Raw genomic sequence first — 13,648 nt, 5'->3', positions numbered from 1 at the left:
TTCTGCCTCACTATTCTTGCTAAGGATTGCTTTGGCTATTCTGGATCTATTATTTTCCAGATGAATTTCATGACTGCCTTTTCTATTTCCATGAGAAATGCCATTGGGATTTTGATTGGAATTGCATTAAATCTGTATAGTGCTTTTGGTAGTATGGTCATTTTGATAATATTAATTCTGTCTATCCAAGAACAAGGGGGATCTTTCCATCTTCTAATATCTCCTTTAATTTCTTTTGCTAGTGTTCTGTAGTTTTTATTGTAGAGGTCTTTCACCTCTTTCATTAAGTTGTTTCCCAAGTATTTTATTTTATTTTATTTGAAGCTATTGTAAATGGGGTAGTTTTCCTACACTGATCTACAGAAATGCCTTGCATTTAGGGTGTTGATTTTATATCCTGATATCTTGCTGAATTCATTTTATTAGTTCTAGAAATTTTCTAATGGAATTATTTTGGATCCTCTAGCTACCATAGAATCATGTCATCGGCAAATAGTGATAGTTTGAATTCTTCTTTTCCTATCAGTTTCCCTTTATTTTCATTCATCTGTCTAAATGCTCTGGCTAGAGTTTCAAGAACTATGTTAAATAGAAGAGGTAAAAGAGGGCATCCCAGTCTTGTTCCAGTTTTTAGAGGGAATGCTTTCAATTTTTCTCCGTTTTGAATGATGTTGGAAGCTGGGCGTGGTGGCATACCCCTGTAATCCCAGTGGCTTGGGAGGTTGAGGCAGGAGCATGGCAAGTTCAAAACCAGACTCAGCAAAAGTGAGGTGCTCAGCAACTCAGTGAGACCCTGTCTTTAAATTTAAAAAAAATGGGGCTATGGTTGTGGCTCAGTTGTCAAGTGCCCCTGAGTTCAATCCCTGGTAACAAAAAAAAAAAAAATGATGTTGGCCTGGGGCTTGGCATAGATAGCTTTTACATCGTAAAAGATATGTTCCTGTTATCCCTGGTTTTTCTAGTGTTTTGAACATGAAGCGGTGTTGTATTTTGTCCAATGCTTTTTTTTTTTTGCATCTATTGAGATGATCCTATTATTCTTATATTTAAGTCTATTGATGTGATGAATTACATTTATTGATTTCTGTATGTTGAACCAACCTTGCATCCCTGGGATGAACCCCACTTGATTGTGGTGCACTATCTTTTTAATATGCTTTTTATTCAATTTGCCAGAATTTTATTGAGAATTTTTGCATCTATGCTCATTAGAGATATTGGTCTGAAGTTTTCTTTCTTTAATGTGTCTTTGGCTGGTTTTAGAATCAGGGGGATATTGGCCTCATAGAATGAGTTTTAAAGTGTTTCCTCTTATTCTACTACATGGAATAATTTGAGGAGTATTGGATTCGTTCTTCTTTGAAGGTCTTATGGAACTCAGCTGTGTCCCTATCTGGTCCTGGGCTTTCTTTGTTGGTAGGCTTCTGATGGCATCTTTAATTTCACTGATTGACATTGATCTGTTTGACTTGTGTATATCATCCTGATTCAGTTTGGGCAAATCATATGACTCTAGATATTTGTCAATGCCTTTGATATCTATTTTCTATTTTATTGGAGTCAAGTTTTCAAAATAATGTCTAATTATCTTCTGTTTTTCTATGTTGTCCATCATGATGTTTCCTTTTTCATCCTGGATGTTAGTAATTTTAGTTTTCTCTCTCCTCTTCATTAACATGGCTAAGGGTTTATCAATTTTATTTATTTTATTAAAGAAACAACTTTTTATTTTGTCAATTTTTCAATTGTTTCTTTTATTTCAATTTCATTTATTTCAGTTCTGATTTTAATTATTTCCTGTCTTCTGCTTTTGGTGTTGATTTGTTCTTTTTCTAGAGCTTTGAGATGGAATGTTAGGTCATTTATTTGTCAACTTTTTCTTCTTTTCAAGATTGAACTCTATGCAATGAACTTTCCTCTTGGTACTTGCCTTCATAGCAAGTACCATAGATATTGATATGTTGAATCAGTGTTCTCATTTACCTCTAAGAATTTTTTAATCTCCTCTTTGATGCCTTCTGCAAACCATTGTTCATTCAATAGCATATTATTTAGTCTCTAGGTGTAGAAGTAGTTTTTATTTTTTATCATTGATAAATTCTAATTTCATTCCATTATGATAGAATGCAGGGTAATATCTCTACATTTTTGTATTTTCTAAGAATTACTTTGTGGCATAATATTTTACAGAAGGATCCATGTGCTGCTGAGAAGAAAGTGTATTCACTCATTGATGGAAGAAATATTCTATATATGTCAGTTAAGTCTAAGTTATTGATTGTATTATTTAGTTCTATAGTTTCTTTATTTAGCTTTTATTTGGAAGATTGATGCAGTGATGAAAGAGGTGTGTTAAAGACACCAAGAATATTGTGTTGTGGTCTAGTTGACTCTTGAACTTGAGAAAAATTTGTTTGATGATCATAGATGCTCCATGGTTTGGGGCATATATGTTTATAATCGTTAAGTCTTATTGGTGCATCATTCCCTTAAGCAGTATATAATATCCTTCTTTATCCCTTTGGATTAACTTTGGCTTTAAGTCTACTTTGTTTGATATGAGGATGGAAACCCCTGCTTGTTTCTGCGTTCCATGTGAGTGGTATGTTTTTCCCAACCTTTCACCTTCAGTCTGTGGATGTCTTTTCCTATGAGATGAGTCCCTTGAAGGCTGCATATTATTATTAAAGGAAAAAGATCCTGTTTTTATTTAATCCATTCTATGTCTTTTGATTGATTAGTTTAGGCCATTAACATTAAGGGTTATTATTGAGACATGATTTGTATTCCCAGCCATTTTTTAAAAATTTTTGTATTTAACTTGACTTGGTTTCTCCTTTGATTATTTTTTTCTTTAGTGTAATACTTCCCTTTGCTTATTTACATTGTTCTTTTTCATTTCCTTCTCATGGAGTATTTTGCTGAGGATGTTCTATAATGCAGGCTTTCTGGTCATAAACTCTTAACTTTTGTTTATCATGGAAGATTTTTATTTCATTATAAAATCTAAAGCTTCATTTTGTGGGATATAAGATTCTTGGTTGGTATCCATTTTCTTTGAGAACTTGGTATATGTTGTGCCAGGATCATCTAGCTTTCAGGGTCTGGGTTGAGAAATATGCAGAGATCCTAATTGCTTTCCCCCTATATGTAATCTGATTCCTTTCTCTCACAGCTTTTAAATTTCTCTTCTTATTTTGTATGCTAGGCATTTTCATTATAATGTGCCTTGGTGTGGGTCTATTGTGATTTTGTACGTTTGGTGTACTGTAAGCCTGTTGTATTTGATTTTCCAATTAATTCTTCAAGTTTGGAAAATTTTCTGATATTATTTCATTGAATAGATTGTTCATTCCTTTGGTTTTGAACTCTATGCCTTCCTGTATTCCAATAATTCTTAAATTTTATATTATTCCATAATTCTTAAATGTTCTGCTCATGGTTTCTTACCATCTTCACTGCCTAATCAACATTCTTTTCAAGATTATATATTTAATCTTCATTGTCTGAGGTTCTGTCTTCCAAGTGATCTAATCTGTTGGTGGTGCTTTCTATTGAGTTTTTAATTTGGTTTATTATTTCTTTCATTTCAAGGAGTTATGCTTATTTTTTTCAGAACCTCCATATCCTTAATGAAGTAGACTGTGGCTTCATGTATTTGCTTATGCAGCTCTTTATCAAAATGATCATTTTCTTTCAGTATTTGCTCTCTTATATCATACTTTAATTCACAGAACATTTTAATTATGTACATCCTGAACTTCATCTCTGTCACTTATTATGCTGTGCTGGCTATGGATCCTAATAATGTAGTATCTTGGTTTGTTTGGGGCACTTTTCTCTCTCTCTCTCTCTCTCTCTCTCTCTCTCTCTCTCTCTCTCTCTCTTGTGTGTGTGTGTGTGTGTGTGTGTGTGTGTGTGTGTTTGTTAGTGTGTCTTCCCTTCTAACACTGTGGATCTCAGGCATTACAGTTTTTATCCTATAGGCTTATAGTGTCCCTGAATGGTTTCTATACCTCTACTTTTAGGGGAGAACAATATTAAAAGATCCTAATACAAATATTATACAACCTTAAACCAAATAGCTGCTATTAAGATGTTTATGGTTTTGTCACAATATACAGAAATGATGAATTCAATTATTATCTACAATAATTAACAGTAGGTTTGCAAAAGGGTCTACAGTTTCTGATTGTGCACAAAGAGAGAACCAGGGGTGAGGTGTAGGATGAGATGTCAAGAATTAGGAGGTGAGGATATTGAGTTATTAGGTTTTAGGAAGCTTGAAAAAGGAATCTAACAAAGTTGACTAGTAGCAGGAGAAAAGAGAGAAAGTGATTTGGGGGAGGCAAGTAGGTGGAAAGATAATAGAGAGTACAGAAAACAAACAAACACAAAAAATAAGAATTAAAAAAAATGTAAAAATAAGAGATTCTAAAATATACTACACAACTGTAATATACTATTCAGACATCCCTGTCCTCAGTAACCTAACTCATAAAAAGTACTTGATTTCACAACTGTTGGGGATGTGAGGGCAGGAGAAAAGAAGAAAAAAAAAAACAATCTTGATGCAGTCTGAATCCACCTATGCTGGGCCAGGAGGTTGGCGGCAGCTACCTGCCCTTTCTGACTCCTGTTCTCTTTGCCCTTTCCCACAATAGAAACCACCTGTTCAAGGAACCGAGGCTCTCACCACTGACCAAACACTGCACTCCTGCTGCTGCTTTTCTCTGAAACATTCTCTTGCTGTTCTGACCTCCACTCTGCAGGTCAGCACACGGGAGTCCAGACATGCGAGGCAACGGGCCAGGGTTCACAGCTCCACTGAGCGGGGCAGCCAGGTCGGAACCCAAGACTGTCTAGTTTAGGAATGGCCCCCCTCAGATGCTCGTTGCTTCTGCAGTGGGAGAATCATTCCTTCGCCCAGTTGCTGTAGAGGTCTGAAAGGGCCTCCTGGAAGCCACAGGGTGGGTGGAAATTACAGTCTGTGATTGGAAAGGGCTGTGTTTGTTTCTGACTCTGCCATTCACTGGGAAAATAGCCCATCGGCCTTTCTGGGCCTAAGGTGGTGCATTTGTAAAATTTACTGGTTCAATAAATATTGATTCTTGTGCAATGCATTTAACATTCAATGCTGAAAAAGAAATATATAGACCCCCAACTAAAAGGAATTTATAGTCTTATAGAAAGCAAGACCTCCCTTGAATGCTGACTGCAAGAATTAAAGAACATATATACATAATAAATATATACATATGCATATATATTTGTGTACATATGTTTGTGTGTGTGTGTGTATATATATACAGAGAGAGAAAGAGAGAGAGAGAGAGAGAGAGAGAGAGAGAATGCCACTCTCAAAGCAAAGTTGATGTATTTTTTTGATTGTTTAAATTACCCACAGTCACAAAGCCAGAGTCCTCCTGTAATTGCCTCACTAATGCACTGTGAATTTTCTACTAAGCCTTCTCTGAACTTGCCCTTACAATACCCCTTATTGCATGATATTTAATTATTAGTATAGTAATAACTAATTGTTATGCTTAGCACATGCCAGGTACTATTCTAAACTACTTGCATAAACTCTATCAAATAAGCTTTTGGAAATTTTGTTGCCAAATAGTTCCAGTCACATATGCTATTAAAAGCAATATTTGTTGAGCTGGGGTTGTGGCTCAGTGGTAGAGCACTTGCCTAGCATGCTTGAGGCATTGGGTTCGATCCCCAGCACCACATAAAATTAAATAAAAATATAAAAAATATTTTTTAAAAAAAAGCAATATTTGTTTTCCTTTCAACATTTTTTAGGATGGTAAAAACGACAGTATGATATTGGCCATTTTAAATATGCAGTTCAAAAGTATTTCATACATACATACATATATACATGTATGTATTCATTGTTATACAACAGATCTCTAGAATTTTCATCTTCCAAAACTGAAACTCTATACTTGTTAAACACTAATTTCTCCTCTCCGTCGCAGCAACCACCTTTCAACTTTGTACTTCTATGCTATTGACTATGTTTGATATTTCACATGAGTGAAAAAATACAGTATTTGTCCTTCAGTAACTGATCTACTTCACTTAATATAATGTCCTTCAGGCTCATGTTTTAGCATGTCACAGGATTTCCTTTTTGTAATGGCTGTATAATATTCCATTGTATGTATAAAACACATTTTTTCTTTAACCATTCATCCATTGATGAACATTTGGATTGTTTCCATGTCTTGGATATTAAACTCACTTGTTCTTTATAACCATTTACCAATGGTGACATTAAAATACTGGAAAAAAAATCACTTGCCCAAGATTACAGAAGTGGTAAAGACAGGCAATCTATCCTCAGAAACTATGGCCTTGATTGCTATGCCATAATGTATGAATTACTACAAAAAAAAAATAACATTTACTGAGAGTATCCTCTTTGCAAGGCTTTGCTCTGAGTGTTCTGCTTGTATTGATTTGTTCATTTTCTTCCAAGATCTGAGATCCTTCAGGTCAAGATACCCCCTCTTATCTAGCCTGGAATATGGGAAGTGTTTTATACATACATATGGGATTCGTGAGAGAATAAATGGGTGGATATTTCACTAAAGGATGAAGAACATATGGGAGCAAACAGGAAAGAAAATAATTCTGCCCATATGAACTAAAGTTTGAAAGGGTATGTTATTTGCTATGGGCTTTGGAAGGTGAATAGGAGTTCACTGATGAGGGGAAGAGAGATCCCAGGCAGAGGGAATAACATGGTCAAGTTGTCTACAAGGAACCCTGGGTCACTCAGCTCACCCTTCTAGATTGTGATGTCAATGTCACAGCCCTGGGACAGGAAAAATGTGGTATGCAAATCTGGCCCTGTGAGCAAAAGTGACTGGATCATAGACACTGGCTTAAACCAATGCCTTGAGTGAGATCAATTGATGTCCTTTTGAAAACTGTCACCAGGACCCCTTAAGATTGCATCGGAAGGTGACGAATGCTTCAATTAATAGGTCATGTATACTTGAAAGTAGGTGCTTGGCCATGGCATACTAATGAGTTAGCAGAGAAAGATGCAGAGAAGCAGAATAGAACAAAACCACAGAAGAATGTCAAATCACATGACACTGGAAAGAGGAAGAGCTCTCTGTCTTGCTTTCCAGTTCCTGAGTCCACGTGGCCTCAATTATATGCTGTTTCCTGTCTTTAACATCTCTGAACTTGCCTGTCAAGTCCTCCTACTATCTCCCCTGGACTTCAAGTTGCCTGGAACAAGCCAAGAGCCCTAACCAGAATTATGGAGAAAGAAACATAGAAATCCGGAAAGCACAAAGGTGCACACCATGCTCTGGTTAATTATTTGGTTTGAATTATTTGGTTTGACCAAACTTACGGGAAGATTCAATAGGGTTCAGTCCAACAATCATTTATTACGTGCCCACTAAAAGTGAGATATTTAACTAAATACTAAGAAGGCAATCAAGCATGCTTATCCCTTGCAGAGGTGCAAGAATTTGTTATAGTCTCCCATTTGCATTCCTTGCTTCAACAAGGACACCTTGGAAACCCATTGCTGCAACACTACCACCCCACCTCTGCAAGACCCCTCTGTTACCCACACAGACCTCAGGCAGCACCCACACCAAGTCTGATTGATCTGAAAAGTTCTTGGTGTCTGTGGAATCATGAAACTGCATGAGAGTTGGAGCAGATCTCGGAGGACACCATTCATTTTCCTATATGCAGATAAGGAAATTGAAATCAAGTTAGACAGAATTATCTTCCCAAGGTCTATTGCTTTGGGAATTTCCAGTTGCATTATTGACCTGAGTCTTAAATGGAAATGATTTTTAATGGTACAAATTTTGGAAAAAAATAGCAGGAAAATTCTGAAAACTGCTGAGCTTATATCATGAAATGAAGATTTACCTTATTTTTGGTAGACATGGTGCAACGCTCTCTTCTGTCACATGAGGATGAACTGTCCTATGATCCTCCAAATTCATTCCCAGGAATAATTCCCCTCCATTTCTGAACATTGTAGGTTGAATGTTGAATCTCAGGACTTTTTAATATCAAGAGACTTTAAAACACTTTATTTCTCACATTCTGTAAAGTTCTCCTGCATAGCCTTTCTGACAGGTTTACACCCAAATTCTGCTTGGAGACCTCTTAAAAATTAAGAGTTCAATATTTACAATGTCATTTTTTATGGCCAATTAGATAGCTCAGACAACCAACATGGCTTCCTCATAGACTTGCAATTTGCCTCTCTAAAAATCACGGAGCAGACCTGCTTCCTCTTCCAAGTAGGTAAGATTCCTTCAGCTCTGATTGTCTTCTGCCCAGCCCCACTCTTTCTCTTCCATCTCCTCAACGCCCATCCCACTCATCAGCCAGCAGCTCCCGCAGGAGCGCACCTACCTTTTCCAGCCTCCTGTTCAACTCAGTTTTGTTTTTCTCCAAGAAAGAAAACAGAAATCAGGGAATTAGCTGTAGATTGCTAATTAGCATCCCTAGGGTTGTAAAAGGAGCACAGTTTATCCTTCTCTCTTTTCGTGCTAAATTAGTAACATTTACTCCCCCAGATCTTACATCATTTACCTGGATCTTCTTAATTAACAGAATGCACCTGCATCCCCATTCTTAAAGAAAGCTGTGTTGAATTTGTTCATGCCCAGGAGGTAAGAGCAACCTAGGAGAGGTTTCCCAGGAGTTGGGATGGTGGCAGGGTTTCCTGCAAGAGCACTGCACTGAAACAGAAGAGGCTGGTCTGAATGGAATGTGCAGGAGGACAGGAATGGGCAGTGACTCAAAGCTGGTACTAGAATGACCTGGTGGACAGAGTGTGACTATACAAGTGGTCACAAAGTGGGCCGTGGACTCTTGTGGCAACCACTGTTTGTGTCCTTTTGAGATCACTTCTACCTTTGGGAATTTCCTCTGGGGTCACCTGCCTAAGTGACCAGGTCACCCAAGTTAACCAGACAGAAATGGGCTTGATGAGTCAAACTAAGTTAGAGACTTTTTCTGAAATTTAATTAAAACCATTGAGAAAAATAAAACTGAGTGTAGTTGTTTCTTTGTATCCCTGAAGAATGGGTTCTAGGATACCCCATGAATACCCTAATCTGCAATGCTCAAATTCCTTTTATAAGCAAAGTGGCCTTTTTATACAACCTATACAACCCTTACTAATCACTAAGTTATCTCCAGATTACTTACCCCATCTGCAAAATGTATGTGCTCTGTAAATAGTTGTTCTACTATATTGCCCAGGAAATAATGACAAGAAAGTCTGTAGGTGTTTAGTATCACACATTTTAAAAACTGTTTTTGATCTGCTGTTGGATGAATCCATGGAATTGGAACCCATGGGTACCAAGGGCTTCTTGTGTTCCACTTCCCTCAGAAATGATGGGTGTAAAGACCCCAGGACATACAGGTGCATGGGCACTTCCCCTGTGCTAGGCACAGTGCTTGGATGTGTTCCCAGATGCTCTTTTGCACAAACAAAAGATCAGCGCACTGAGGCTCAACAGATCCAGGGCCTTGTCCATAACCACACAGCTCTCACAGAGCTACACCCAGAGGTACATGAATTTATCTAGATATCAGCTCTTTCTCCACCAGAGACTGTCCCTTCTTCTTCCCTGAATCCCTAGACCCTATCATGGCACACAGCAGGTGCTCAATATACGTGTGCTGAGAATGAAATCAGGCATACTTGTCCTCTAAAGATACCTTTACGACTTTGAACAGGTTTCATTTATAACAGCTCAAAAAATTACTGTATCTGTTATTTTATTCTTCCTGGGATGTAACAATGTACCCAAAAGAGAGGGGAATTCATCACCACCAAGTGGACCCATTCAGTTACTAAACAGCAGGCTCAGGTAGGTGAGTTGTTTGGGTCTATGTGTTTTCTTTCCTTGAGACTGATGGGGTGCATTCTTAAGTACAGATGACAAGAGGAGGGAACCTTAATAAGCTGTTCTGTGGCTGACTGGGGATGCTCAGTAAAAGCTGAGACTGATCTTGAAATCCAGGACCCTACCAGCACACAGTCCTGAGGATGGACCCAGAATAGGAGCTGAGTCTGTTTGAATGGGAAGGTTTATGCCTTTTAGAAACCATCCTTATCTAATGCATAGATACACTTTGTTCAGGACAGAGCTACTTTCAAACGACAGCCCTAGTGGAGGACCTCAAACAAGTCACTGATCCCATCCAAGCCTCAGCTGGTACATCTACAAAATAAGGATAATACTCCATTACAGTGTCCTGATGATCAAGTGAGACCATATAGATAAAGCACTGGTCTGTTTCTATTCAGTAGATAGCTCTCTGTCACTTCCATCGCACCTGCTGGGAAGACAAAAGCACCAATTTCCTCCAGCTACAGTTTCAGTCAGCTAGGGTTGCAATGACAAAATAGCACAGACCAGGAGGCTTCACAAAAATTTATTTCCTCACAATTAGGAAATAAATAAGAAACTCAAGATGAAGGTGCTGCCCAATTTGTTTACTGGCAAGAGCTCTCTTTCTGGCTTGCAGAAGGCCAGTTTCTCGCTGTGTCCTCACATGGTGCAGAGACTACTGATGTCTTTTTCTTCTATTTAGGGCACCAGTTTAAATTAGGATTAGGAGCCACACTTCCAACTTCATTTAGCTTTAATTATCCCCCGATGGACACTATCTTCAACTACAGTCACACTGGGGGTTATGGCTCCAAGATATGAAGTTAGGGAGGACACGAGTCCGTCCATGGCAGCTATTCTTTGGGATAGTTGAAAACTGAACCAGTCAGAATTGGGAGGCAGGTTTCTGGCTTGATAAGTTGTCAGCAGCAATAACTGTCCTTGTCCACTTAGCAAACTCCGTCTCAGCCTCCAATAAGTCAGAGCTAAGGCTTTCTCCGTGTCACCTCCTCTGTGCAGACTTCTCTAACTTCTAACCTCAAAATTCAGTACCCCCTCCCCTGGGGTTCCCTTGAACTTCTTTTATATGTTGATGGAATAAGCTTTCCTCTGCATTGGGTAACCCTTGCTTACTTGTTTCTTTCCTCCACTGCAGTTATGATCTCCTTGAAGGCTAGGACTGTACTTACCTCTGTGTCAACTGGGGCTATGATAGTAACACAATAAACAGTGGGTAGGTGGGTGCGTGCATCCTGTCCCAACAGAAAGACCATAAGCATAAACACAAGAGAATCTAACACTTGAGAATCTCAAGCAAGTTGCTGGTATCAGGGAACACCGTCATCCATCAAGGCAGGTGGTCTCTCCGCCTCCTGAATTGAGTTTTAGAACAGGTCTCAATTTCTAGGAGTCAGGCTGGCAAGAGTTTGGAAAACCACCGCATCAGAAGAGGACAGAGGCTGTGAGTTCAGCAGAGTAGGAAAGAACCAAGGCAAAGGGCAACTCAGGCTACAGTGTGATGGCATCACACACGGCCAAGCTGGGGAAGACCTTGTACCACGGCAGAGGATGCAGGGGCCTCCGGCTGATTAGACACTGTGGCTTCAGGCAGAATTAGCCCTAGGAAGTGGATTCCAAGCACAGGTATCAAGTTCTCAATTATGAGGAGGAGTCATGACGCAACCCCTCCCGCCCCTGCTCTGGGTAGCAGGGAGGAAAGAACGGCTCTGTGTGTTGGCCATGGGCTGCTCTGACCTCCAAAATGTGAGGAAGAGCTAAGCAGGGCTAAGGACATGTCTCAGCCTGCACACCCGTAATGTGTGCTTGGGACCTAGATCCCTGGGAGGGACTAGCTAACCAGCAAGAGAGAACTGTGTCTCAGTTGACTCTGTCAAAGAAAGGGGAAAAAATAAGAGTCTATGAATTTGTAACAGCAAAACCAGAGCAAAGATGAAACTACATAGCTCCCATTTACTAAGAGCCTGCAGTGTACCTGCTGTGTTCCTGAGTCCCCAGATACAAAACCAAATTGTCACAGCAACCCTGTGAGGCAGGGAGTGCTACACTCCTCTGAGATTTGAAGAAACAGAGAGGTTAAGTGATCTTCTCAAGACTGTGGGGCCAGAAAGGAGGTAAAGCTCCAGTGTTCTTTCCATTATCCCACATGGCTCCATCCTGAGTGAGGCTCCGCACCCCCTCCACACACACACACACACACACACACACACACAATATCACACCTTAACACTCAAGACTCAAAAATGTTACTTTATATGGAGAAGGGGACTTTGAAGATATGTTAGAGTTTGAGATGAGGATGTCACCCTGGATGGTCTAGGTAGCTAAACATAACCACAAGTTCCTGTAAGTCAGAAGATCAAAGGACAGACGTGCTAGGAGATGTGACAGCAGAGGGAACAGCCTGGAGAGATTTTGACATGAGGAATGTGGGCAGCCTTCTGAAGCTAGGAAAGGGAAGGAAACTGGTCCTTCCCCACAGCATCCAGCAGGAGCCAGCCCTGAAGACACCTTGACCTGTACCTAGTGATACTGACATTGCACTTCTGGCCTCTAGAACTGCAAGTGATTAAATTAATATTGTAATTAAAGTCCTTGCACAACCAATGACACAGGAGGACCCCTCTTCTAAAGCAGGGGAACCTTTGTTGTCTGACAGGCTGCTCAAACTTGGAAAGCAGGAATTTTACAGTGAAACAAAACAGACTGATTTGGGTGCCTTCCCAGCAAGGGATTGCTTTCTGCTTCTCTGACAGGTGACCTTTAAGCAAATATAGTGCAGCCAGATTGAGGGAGCTCCCTCATAGCAGGGACAGTGAATAATGGGACAAACATGCCAGAGTTCCCTTACGTGCCAGCACAGACCCCATGATGGTTGAGGGACAAAAAATGTCCTTTTATGAATGTGACCCTGGCTTGTCAAGCAATTTTTCAGTTTGATTACATTTTCAATTAGGTTTTATTCTGAACAATATTTGGAAATGATACCTGCAGTTCCTGTAAATGAAAAACCAAATTGCTTTGGCAGTTGCAGATATTTCCTATGTAGGCAAAAGAATGAAGGAAATACATGACTCTTCTGTTCTGGATGTCATAGCACTGTGGCTCTGGGCAATGACACGTTACAGGTTTTCTCACTCTTTCCCCTTGTTCAATCCCCGATATACGTATGGACACATGCACATTTTTTTGTGAACTTAATGTTGTGATTGTGGCAATCAGTATTTTTCTTTATTTTCATTGGCATGTATTAATTATAGAAATTGATGGGGTTCAGAGTGATAAGTCCAAATATGGATAAAATGTGCACTGATCAAATCACTGATCCAAATACTTAAAGTGGGAAAAGAGCCACAGTAGATTAATATTATTGTGTCCCAAAGATAATCTCTATAGGCTTTTATTAAAAGTAAAAAAAAGAGTGGTAGAATGGAGAGCCACTAATAACTCTCTGTTTGACCATTCCTCATAAAAGTTGCTGAGAGAATCACTTCACAGGAATTCTTTGTGATGATGATCACCTCTCAGCATCATAGTATCATCTGTATGTTTAATGAACATGTATTATATGATACCAGTTACACTGAATCCATCGTGAACGTTTTCACATTCAATCTTCACAACATTTCTAGGACACTTCTGCCATTATGAGGCTCATATTTCAAGTGGGAAAACTCAGGCTTAGCTCCCAAGGGGGGATGGTGGTAATAATGCCTCTC

Source organism: Urocitellus parryii, chromosome 7, assembly GCF_045843805.1.
Source record: "Urocitellus parryii isolate mUroPar1 chromosome 7, mUroPar1.hap1, whole genome shotgun sequence".
In the NCBI taxonomy this organism is placed as follows: domain Eukaryota; kingdom Metazoa; phylum Chordata; class Mammalia; order Rodentia; family Sciuridae; genus Urocitellus; species Urocitellus parryii.
The sequence above is the reverse complement of the archived record's forward strand: the minus strand, read 5'-3'. Positions refer to the sequence as shown.